General features: G+C 38.5%; 1 protein-coding gene and 2 long non-coding RNA genes across 3 annotated transcripts in view; 1 reads left to right on the forward strand and 2 right to left on the reverse strand.

The window, feature by feature from the left end:
• The window catches only part of LOC109295800, a 328-nt gene extending 211 nt beyond the window's left edge, over positions 1 to 117 (reverse strand). Inside the window, exon 1 of the long non-coding RNA XR_002096841.1 lies at positions 4 to 117. This is a non-coding gene — a long non-coding RNA (uncharacterized LOC109295800). The remainder of the gene's footprint in view (positions 1 to 3) is intronic.
• Positions 117 to 2751, forward strand: LOC109295799. The gene is made up of 2 exons (XR_002096840.1): positions 117 to 1173; positions 1219 to 2751. It is a non-coding gene; the product is annotated as an uncharacterized LOC109295799 (long non-coding RNA).
• A 7741-nt stretch (positions 2752 to 10492) lies between these two features.
• The window catches only part of UBE2N (ubiquitin conjugating enzyme E2 N), a 52279-nt gene continuing 51544 nt past the window's right edge, over positions 10493 to 11227 (reverse strand). Inside the window, exon 5 of the mRNA XM_019514865.1 lies at positions 10493 to 11213. The gene's annotated coding sequence lies outside the window, so the exon portion shown is untranslated. The remainder of the gene's footprint in view (positions 11214 to 11227) is intronic.

Here is an 11227-nt window from a genome sequence, read left to right on the forward strand (position 1 = left end):
AACTTTTTTTTAAAAAAAAAAAAAAAAAAAAAACCTACCCATCCAGTTCCTTTGTGGGTATGTCCATTAGCAAATGTTTGTGGAGACATCTTGATAAGGAGAAACTAGGTAGCAAAAGGAAATGGTACTATGTGGCCTAGAAGTAGGAAGTGTTCACTTATGAGGTATGCCAAAATTTCCTTTCTTCATGGTTTTGCTGAATGTCCTAATTAAAGTTTGTACTTGAATGTTTTTCTTAACTTTTGTTTTAATGTTAACAGCATCACTATTTCCAAGTGGAAAGCCAACCTGCTGGTAAAACTCCACTGACAGGTCTCCCTTTTTTAATCACCATTTTCCTTTAAATGCCTACCACCTGAAAAAAGGTGAAAGCCAAGTTAGCTGCAAGTCCCAAATATGTTCTTGCAGCTGACTTGCAGCTGCCATTAAGGTAGGATTTTCTTCTCTTGTGCAGACAGACACCTGCTAAGCATTACAGCTAACTGCAGTTTTTCTTTAATCAGCCAAAACTGAGGTAGAGGTAAACTATTGCCTCACTTGTGAAGACTATTTTGGGTAAGCTCATTCTTTTACATAGCATTTGAACCTTTGTAAATAGTCCAACTGGTAAATAGTGAGTGTAAAATGGAAAATAAATGTAATTTAAACATTTTGTTACTCAGTACACAAATGGCTAACTTCTACTTTTTTAACACAAATTGTGTAAAATGCTGCTATAAATTAAACTTGCGTGCTGTTACATTTTTTTAGGAACAGTGTTGGTGCCACAAGCTGATTCTTTAATGAATGGAATCTTGTGCCATATACAAATGCTTTTAATCCATAGAGGCTAATGTTTTAGAGGTTTTGGTTCATAAAAACTGCTCTTTTTGAAGAGGCATAAATATTACTGATCAGAAGTGGGCATAAATGAGAGCCACAAATCAGCAATCCTCTGAATTTCAGAGTTAGGTGTCTTCTCTCAGATCTCTGGCTCAGAACCAGCTCTGTGGTTCCTAATTCCAGGTCACTTGAAAAACTAAAAAAGGATTGTTGTCTATATCTAGCTCAGATGCAGCCAGAGATGAAAATACTATGATCAGTTGATCTTGTGAGATTTTAAATCCATTTAACTCTGACCCCAATCTGGACCTGAACACAATCCATTCATCACATCTCTACTACTGACTGAAGGTCTAGAAAAAATTCTTATTAAGCTATCTCTACTACTGACTGAAGGTCTAGAAAAAATTCTTATTAAGCTTTCTCTAGATGTTTAATTTAAGTCAGACACCTTTTAAAAAGGAACATCCAATATTCCAGTTACAACTAATGTATTGTCATGGCACACCTGATTTTTTTTCTTGTTTTTAGATTGAACAAGTTTGCCTCTTAGTATAAGCCATTTAACTTCCTCTTTCAGTCTCATACATTGATGCTCATACTTTTGTTTAGTAGTCATTTTAACACTTTAAAGTGAATGCATAACTAATAATCTTTGACAGCTTTCTTTGGATGATACAATATAATCCATAAAAAGTACAAGATTCCTGGGCAATTTCTCATTCTGGATCATGAAAATGCTTCAATCTCTAAACTGTTTCAGACTCTTGGAATTTAAAAAAGCTTGTACAAGGTATTTGGTGGTGATGCATGATCTTATTTTGTATCTCTTGAATTATGTATTTGATAATGTAAAAAATGTACAGTGTTGGTATTGCTACCAAACTCAGTTGATTGCCTATAAATATTTTGATTTTTTTTTCATCGTACAGTCAAACAGCTAGTGCTCCATGGATTTTTTTTAATACCAATTCATTGTATAGGTTTCTTCAGTCTCTATGCAACCTTCTAAGTGAATGCCAATATTGCTTTTTGTTTGACCTCCTCTAATGCCTTTCTGTAATGCACAGAACATTTAAACCATGAAACAGGACAGTAAACAGTAACTGATAATATTATAGAAGTTACTGGGGTGACTCTGCTACAGGAAACCACTATAGCAAATATGCATTTCTCTTTGTCTTAACTGAATTGAACAGTCTACAGAAACATACTGCAAAACTTGGGCTATGAAGGATAACCTACTTGCATCCGTGCCTGTAAAGATTAAGTATAGAAACAGTTTCCCCAAGAGTTTGGCCTTTTGTCACCCTCTCTAATAATCTCCTCTGTTCCAATTTGGTTTTAGTTGATTAGAGGTGGTCCTATGGCTTACATTTATGCATTCTGTGTGTGAATTTAAACTTTCCCTTTACCTCTCCCACCAGATCATGGTGCTAAACTAGCAGCAACTGCCTTGATGTGAATTGTAAAAAATCTGATCAGTTGTGCCACTTCCAACAACCTCTCCCCCAGCAGTCATGTTTTTTAAAAATGATACAAGACAAAGCATGTGGTATTAAGTGCAATGACTGCAATTCATACAAATTGGAATTTCATTAAAATGAATAACCTAAATTAAAAAGGGCATGTGTGTTAACATGACAAGCACACTGAAGTATTACCTGGACTGACAAGTTTAGCTTGGTATTTTTTACACCATTAACTTGACCCAAGCTTGGCCCATTTAACAATGGGCTATGGAGAAAAATTGAGAGTAAAATACAGCTAATTCTTTCTCATTTAGAGAAATGAGATCTGAAAGAGAAAAATCCTTAAGTTGTAAACATTATGACATGCTTGCATGGATTTTCTTTAAAGATTGATAAGGATTTTGACTTTTTATATTTGAGATAAACATCAAAATAAAATCTAAACTAGTACTGTGGATGTTGCAATCTTTTAATTAGTGAATATAAATTAAGCTGAAGGGCTAATGCAAAATGCTTAGGCCCTATCTGAAAAGGACTTGGGAAATGACATAAGAAGAATCCACCAGCCAAATCTCCAGCACGGTTTATACCATCCCTGTTCTCTTAGTGTTCAAAATGGAGAAGTTTGCCTAGAAGGGCTTCAGATGAAGCCAATGATATCTTGCATAATATGTAAATAAACTACATTATTCTGCAATGCTTTGATGGTTTGGAGGTGGTTTGATCAAATTCATCACACAAAATCCCTGTGAGCCACTCCCTCTTACAAAATAAAAAGATGCAGAGAATAGCAGGTGCTAGCTGCACAAGGAACCCCCAGCACTCAGCCCACTGTGGTGCCTGTGGATTTCTGAACTAGCCCTGTCACCCAATGTATAGAGCCATTCTAGGATGTACTAGATCTACCTTGTGTGCTGAACCCAGGGCCAGTCTGGATCAGGGCTGAAGACTAGCCCTGTGTGCTGGATCCAGCCACCCATATGACATGTAGCACACACCCTAGACTGACTTGGTGCATGGTACAATGAATACGGACTAGCTCGTGGTGCATGCAGAATGCAGGGCTGGAGCCAGTGCACAGGGCCAGGCTGTGGGCTTGGTTCAGCCCATAGACTGGCCCTATGTACCTCATCTGGTCCCTAGTACCAGATGAGTTGGATATACCTATACTGCGACTATCAGGTGAATCTTGAAAAAATTGCAGCAAGTCCTGTTCAGTTGCTGGTGTTACTCAGCAGGACCAATCCATGGCCTGTCTACTTCTCTGCATTTGGAAGTAAACACCAGTTTGGATAGTAGAGCTGTCCTTGATACATGTAGTGCTATGTTCTGTATATCCATACCCAAATGTTTGCCTCTTACTAGAGCAGAAGCTAATAGGACTCCCCGTACCTTCTTTGCCTGAGTCTCATGGGTCAGTATTTGTCAAAACTGCAAAAAAAAAGAAAAAAAGCCAATGTGAAAGGAACAGCCAGGGCCAGAGGCATCTTCTCACCTACCTCATCCCCTGCAGCTTCCTAGACCATTGTCCATTAACTTGAGAATCCTGTTTCTGACTGAGGCCAAAGCAATAGATTTAGGAGGGGCAGAAGGGGAAAGACTAGTTAATCTTAAAGACAACAGCACCCTACTCCGATGCTTGGGGATTGTGTTTGCAAGTATCCTCTCTACACTGCTACATCCACCTCCCCTCATCTAACTTAACATTCCTTCCATTGCCCATTACAGCTGGAGGCAACTCTGGGATCCTTGCCCCAGCAGAATAGCTTTTCTTGCTGCTAAAGGGGGTGGAGCTGAGAGAATTGCCTACCAGTATGTCACAGACATGAGCTCAGTTTGTGTTTACCTTTTCTGTAGACCAGCATATGTAAGTCCAGAACTCTCCAGCTCTACCAGAAGTGGGACTTGGCCAAGAAAGTGAAAGGAATTTAGGTTAGATCATAAAAGAAAGAAGATTCCCCTTCCCTTATTTATATTCTATAGCACAGGGAAGCCAGGGATTGATTTTTTTTCATCCAAGAACGCTTTTACTCAGGCTGTCCTGGCCTGAGCCAAGCTGCACTACCTCCCCCACACCCCCCTCAACTTGGCAATTTACATTTTAAATTCAGTTCACCTTGCTCAGACTCCCTCTAATAATATTGTATTATCTGTTAGCATTAAAATGATTCCCTACTGGGAAACCTCAGGGCTAGCATGCTGTTGGAGGTCCCAAGATGAAAGAGGGCTATCATTTCAGGCCTGGGGAAGAACTCTCCAGCAACAAGTCAGTAGTCTACCAACTAAAGTCTTCATAGAGGACATCACAGCCAGACTTGCCAACTCCATCTTTTCCCATGTGGGTGGGCTTGAGGTGCTTGAAGCACTCTATTCACTGGACAGCAGCATAGTCAATATTCATCTTCACCATCTTCATTCATCTTGGATGTTCCCATTTCAAACTCATTTTTCTGGTGCTTCTTTAAAAACCATAGTTCCAACTGTATTCAAACCAGAACCCAAGCAGATCATACCATACTGAGCAAGCCACATGAAAAAAGTTGAGACTAGTTGTGCATGCAGGTATGTATACGTTAAAAGAAAGAGATGACAAAAAAGACCAACTTGAGCCTGAACAGTCCACAGAAGAGTCCATCCTTGACTCAAGAACAGGAGATGGTCTAAGAAGAAAGGGTAATTTTGAAGGGAACGGAAACCAGGCATTGTCTAAACCCACTGTACAATCAGTGCTTGCTTGCATAATGGGCAAAGATAAACACCTCCATGCAAGTCAGCCCCAGGTGCTTTCCAAACATTTTTCTTTGTGTGTGCCAATGTCAGTGCTATCAGTTAAATGCATGTACACAGCTGTTGGCTGTGTACTAAAACCTATCACCCCATCCACTAAAGCAACCCCTTAACCTTCTTAAAATCAAGGCATCTCTTGGATGACATCAGAAAAATACCAGAAAAAAAATGCTGACTACAGAAAAATACAGTAATTCTTACGTTGTAAAAACCTCAGAAAGACCATGGGTCAGAATGCTTTTGACACAGAGGATTCCTATTTGAAATCTCTGGGTTTACCTTGTGAACCCTGTGTTTGCACACCTAACAGTGCTCCTATTGAAAGTTGTCCTTAAAAGGATCTCGCAGCACTCCAGGGTCCACAGCGTCCTACTTGACACTCACTATCCTAGAGCAGGGCTGTCCGGCTGGTAACCCACAGGTCTCTGCAACCATCTCTCTCTCAGCTGTGCAAGAAGAAGGGGCCTGGGGGCTGTGTGCTATTGCCATTGCCTATACAGCCGGGGAAGGATCCCAAGGGGCCTGGCTTCACAGCATGCGGGTGATACAGTGTGAGGACCCCCAGCCATGTGCAAGTTAAAGTTAGCCTTGCCCCAGAATTTACCCCACAAGCAACAAGACCTGCTTAAAGCATGAGGTTTGTTTTCCACTTCAGAAGCATTCTCCCTCACTCCCACAATGTATTGCTGCCTCCCAACTATTTCAAACTTATCTTCAGGAAGGCAGGCTAACAACTGCAAAGGTAAGTGAATGACTTGCGTACAGAGAACACCAGTCAGTGCAGCATTCCTTGCTATTAAAATTATCAAGCTCCATCTGAATTCTCAGCATGCGATATGCAAGACAAAAATCAAAGCAGCTGGAGGTTTAAGCACCTGGGAGACACAGGAGATAACTGGCTGGGATAAGTACACTAGCTGCAGTAGGCAGCAATTCAAAGTCTGAAATGGTATCTGTAGATTTTAAAATGAATTCACCCAGACATGGAGGAAGTTAGCTGACTACAGCAAACAACCTTGACACCTCCAGAGCCTTTCACTGATTTCTCTTCAGACTTTAGATTTTAATTGTTCATGGTATTCTCATGAAGAATGACAACCTCTTCTGCACGTAAGAGCTAATAAAGTACCTTATAAATAGAAGTTACCTACATTTATTCCTCTAAACTTCCCTTTCACCACTCATTACATCACATTCAAGTTAGCAAATTCAAATTGACAGCTTTCTGTTAAAAACTGCACTAACTCTACAAGAATAGAGAAAGAATTAGCCATGTTAGTCTGAGGCTGAGCAGAAGGCAGGGCACTAGAATAGTTGTGTTATTATTTCCTTCTGTCAGTGTATGTTAGCTAAAAAGTGTTCAGCCAGCATGGATAAAGGACCTTGCAGTCACAGCAGTTTTTATTCTTAATTTGTTCAATGCTTGCAAAGCAAGTGAAGCTCATTTGCTCACCTTACTCAAGTCCAACCTGCTACTTAAAGACAATGCAGTATCAAAAAAACCCGACAAGGATTAAGGTAGTTTAGCCACTGGGTGCCACTCTTTCACACGTACTTCAGTTATACAGAAAGATTAAGTGTTTCTTCCCATGTACTTGAATAGCAATAGTCTAACCTAGAATCAACTCACTGACTGCAGCCCCATACTGCATTTATAAGTAACCTGGTTAAAAAATTATGACCAACTACTTATACAATATAGGAATTAGACATACAAACTGGACAATTACTTACACGATCAAAGTCTTCCATAAAAATATCAAGGCTAGGACAATACAAAAATGTTTTAATCAAAAGATGTTGTAAGAACACAAGGAAAGAGTCCTTCCCAGAAACTTTGGGGGAGACTAGTAAAACTTAGACCAAAAGTCACTAGTTGAATGGCAGGCTTAAAATTTGTCATTTTCAGAAAAAGATTGTAAAGACATTATATAATATGATCATTGTGAAGTTGAATGGTGTCATCCTACCAGAAAAGGGACCTCTATTTTTAAAGCTCAATTTGTGAGTGCACATTGGGGGAGGTATGTTACCCCCTTCTATTTCAGTATCATTACAGCCATTATATTAGTTAAGACATACTATAAACAGAAACATAATATTTTAAAGTAACCTTCCAAATAATTCCAAGTAAAAGTATGCATAAAGTTGAGAGAAGTTTCACAACTTCACTGCTCCATTAACATGTTTTACACTAGCCATGTGTTGGAAATGTGCTTTCTTGAAGGACGTAAAAGGCAGCACACTTCAGATGAAAACAAATGAACTCACCCAACATTCAGAAGTCATTAAATCCCATTGGTTTCAAGTAACTTAAACACTTAAGTCTCATTTCCACATAAAATATGATCAAAAGTTTTAAAATGGCAATTTTTGTTGCATAAAGATTTTAAGGATTAAGACTTATGCTGCACTGATCTAGATTACAAAACTAATTACTGTGTTGTACTTTTAAAAATTTATTTTTAACATTTGTTTTTACACTCTGAATCTTGTAACTACAGAAACTTCATGCATAAACTAACATGCAACATACAACTTCAGTTCTCTTATAAAGGATTTCAGGGTAGTGAATGCCTAATACCAAGAACACTTATCTTTAAGTCATGCACTGGGCATCTGTTTAAAAAAAAAAAAAAAAAAAAAAAAAAAGGGAAATCAACTAACTAGGACTTTCTATGGTGTTTTCTGACAAATGTGGGCTTCCAAAAGTTATCCAACAATCATCAGATTAAACACAATACATAGCTGGATATATTCAAACCCCATAGGGAAAAAAATTTCAATTTATCTAAAGATTATTTGTATAGGTATTTAAAATTTGTGAACTATGAACTTCATGAGTTTAAATAAGATGCGTCTGCAAACACCTATTGGTATGGAGCTATGAAAATTTGTCCATTTCAATCTTCATTAAAAAGTGAAAGATTCAGCTGTTAAGTGCTTACGAAAATATCAAATTTTATAGTTATAGATCCCACTTTACTCCACAACTTCCTTATTGCCCAAGTTCACTTAAGGATTCATTCATTGTTGGTAACACTAAACCACAATACTACACAAATCTTTTTTTAAAGCATTTAGGAATGGATACTTTTAATAGGTTTAAAATTGTAGATACATCATAACTATTTCCTCACAGGTTTGTGTTCTCCAGTTATACAGAGAGAAAGATTTGGAAACTATTCACTTACCAAAAGAACTTTCAACTATGCTCTTAGATATTTTAACAGCTGACATATGTTGGCTTATGTGTGATAGAGTGAATTGTGCTGTAATTCAATCCTTTATTCCATGTACTGAATGGAGCAAGCATTTTCCCCCCCATTCCATTCTATTTTCTGTGCATTCCAATCAAGATATACTGATAAAAGCAAAAAAGTAAGGTCTTTAAACATATCCAAATACATGCGTTTAAGTAGCCCTGAAACTTGGGGTAAAGTTATTTGCTATGATCCATCATTTATTATATAAGGCTATATGATTGTGGAGGAATACATGCAAAGGCATAACTAGCAACATCTTCACCCTGGGCAACCCTGGTAGGCACTCTCGTTCCCACATAATGGCCCCTTCCACCCACTCCGGCAATGTGTCCCTCTTTTCTTCCCCTCCACAGGACCCCATCCCCTCCCTACTCTGTGCAGATGGCTCCTCTCTGATCTACTTTCCCTGCCAGACTTGTATGCAAAGAGACAATTTACAAGGCCAAATTTGGCAGCAAGGTTAAGTGACAGAGCAGCTGTAGTACTGTGAAGAGGGGTGCAGGAAAACAGTTAAGAATAATGCAGGGTGGCACACTGAGCCAGAGCAGCCAGCAGAAAGGACCATTGGGGTAGAAGGGGCAGGACACAAGAATGCCCAGCAAATTTAAGAAATGCTGAGCAGTAGAGACAAGCAGAGGGGACCTTGAGGACACCCCGGGCTTGTACCCTGCTTGCACACCTCCAGTTACACTAGAGCAGTTTCTCAACCCGTGGGTCACGAGAACATATAAAAGGGTTGCAAACAAGCTTTAAAAATGGATTAAAAAACCATGAGAAACCATGGCTTCTCCCTTGCAGGCTGTCATAGTTCCAGCCTTCAAGGGGCTGCTTGGGGCCCACCCCTGCCCCACACTGGGTGGCTGGGGGGGAGGCAGTGGATTGGGAGTGAGGGGGACTGGGTCAGGGCTGGCCAATGTTTACAAATGGGTCTTGGTACAAAAGAGGTGAAGAACCACCGCAGTAGAGGAGAATACAGTATGTAGCTGAGCATACCCAAAGACAACCATCCAACTAATGACACAAGAACTTGGCTGACTAAACCTGCACACATGTTCATTTAATATATGAGTTTTCTTAATTAAAGATGCCAATTCATCCCGAGTAAAACTACAACATCTGTTACAAGTCACAAATGTGAGCCAAAGTACCAACCAATATAGAAATCACTTTAAAAAGCGGTGTTTAAAAGTTGCATTGAACTTAAGTATACTGAACCAAGTTTTTCTTGTGTTACTATGCAATGCACTTTGGAGGGACAATACCACTGAAAGCATTTTTATGTTGAAAATGTAATTTTAATAGATATTCTTCATCTTACATAAGAGCACAATAAATACACCACATTCTATAGAAACTCCAGATGATACTAGAATGGGGGGGGAAGGGCTGAGAATACTGATGGGCAACATAACCATCACCTTAAACTGCAAGATGAAAAACAAAAAAAATTCCCATTGCAAGCTGTTATTTATACAATTTAGATTGGCCAATGCCAAAAGCTTTGAAATCAGAAAACAGGTCTGAGGGAAAAGGGTCCAGTAAAGGATTATGGGAAGTTGGAGAGAAAGAGTAAAATGGGCTCCTATTAACTAAAAAAAATTAGAGACAGAAAACAGAAAGCTATCCTGATTTACTTCTTCCAAATGAAGAAACCTTTTCAGTGCCGTTTAAGCAGACTGGTTGCTCAAGCAAGTAGCTTAGTAAGGCTTGTAGATAACACCAGTGGGAAGTGGAGTTGTATGCAAGTGGTTTAACAAATATCAGTTGATTTATTTGTAACAATTGTTCTGTACATGGTATTTTATATGCAGGTTTCTTTAAAAAAAAAAAGACAGGAATTAAAAAAGTGTAGCCTAATACCTGATAATATTTAGCACAAAAACAGACAAATTACACGCATACCCATCATTACTGCTGTCATTTGTTCTGTAAGCCTCCTGCTTAAATGATACTCAGTACTCCATGTATATACACATTAATGAATTGTCTCACCAACTGGATTATGCTAAATGATTACTGTTACCAGAGGCTCATTTGAAAAACAGCTCTTACTGTAATTTTATATTATTTTGGCCAATTTGTCAATCACTGTCATGACACAGGCTATTAACATGAGTCAGCATCAACAAAAGTAAAACACTGTAAATTCAACCTCTTATTTAATGTCAGAATGATGAAGACATGAATCACCAACTCTGGTTTCAATTTTTAAATACGATTGTCACATCAGAGAAATGAAAACACAGCAAAAGAAACCGTACAAAGGCCAAGTAGAATAACAAAAAATATTTTACTAAAACATAAGATTTACAGGAGATCTTCCAGACAAGCCATACAAAATGGTCACAAGCTTTTTTTTTTTTCTTTTGAAGGGAGTTTTCTAACACTTGACAGCAGAATCACAATATTATTAGTGAAGGTGATGGATGTTCATTTAATGTTCCCGTTTTTGTTCAAAACAAATGAAGCTTGTCCATCTACAGCGTCTAAGTTAGACTTGGCTAGAGGGTATATTCTAAAGTATAACAGGTTAGCTGCTTGAACCAATGCAATTAGCATCACCATAAAAAGGGAGAAGGAGCCCACAAAATTAAAAACAAGAAAAGCCCCGCAGCTAACCCTGACTACCTTCATTCACAGTGCTTATACTTAAACCATGATGGGAGAAATGATTAAAAGCAGAGATGTGTTACTGCTTTTAAACAATTTCACAACAATCCAGATGATACTTCTAGCCTCTGCTCATGCGTTACAACAGTGAATTAGGACAAGACACAGATTTGCTAATGTGCATTTAATCACCAAAGGATGTCTGGGCTTTTATTCTGTAATGTTTCTAAGACTGTGTCCATTAAATGCAAACAAACAAAAAAAAAAAAA

This window comes from Gavialis gangeticus, unplaced genomic scaffold (genome assembly GCF_001723915.1).
Source record: "Gavialis gangeticus isolate Ggan-Ray unplaced genomic scaffold, GavGan_comp1, whole genome shotgun sequence".
NCBI classification, from domain to species: Eukaryota; Metazoa; Chordata; order Crocodylia; family Gavialidae; genus Gavialis; species Gavialis gangeticus.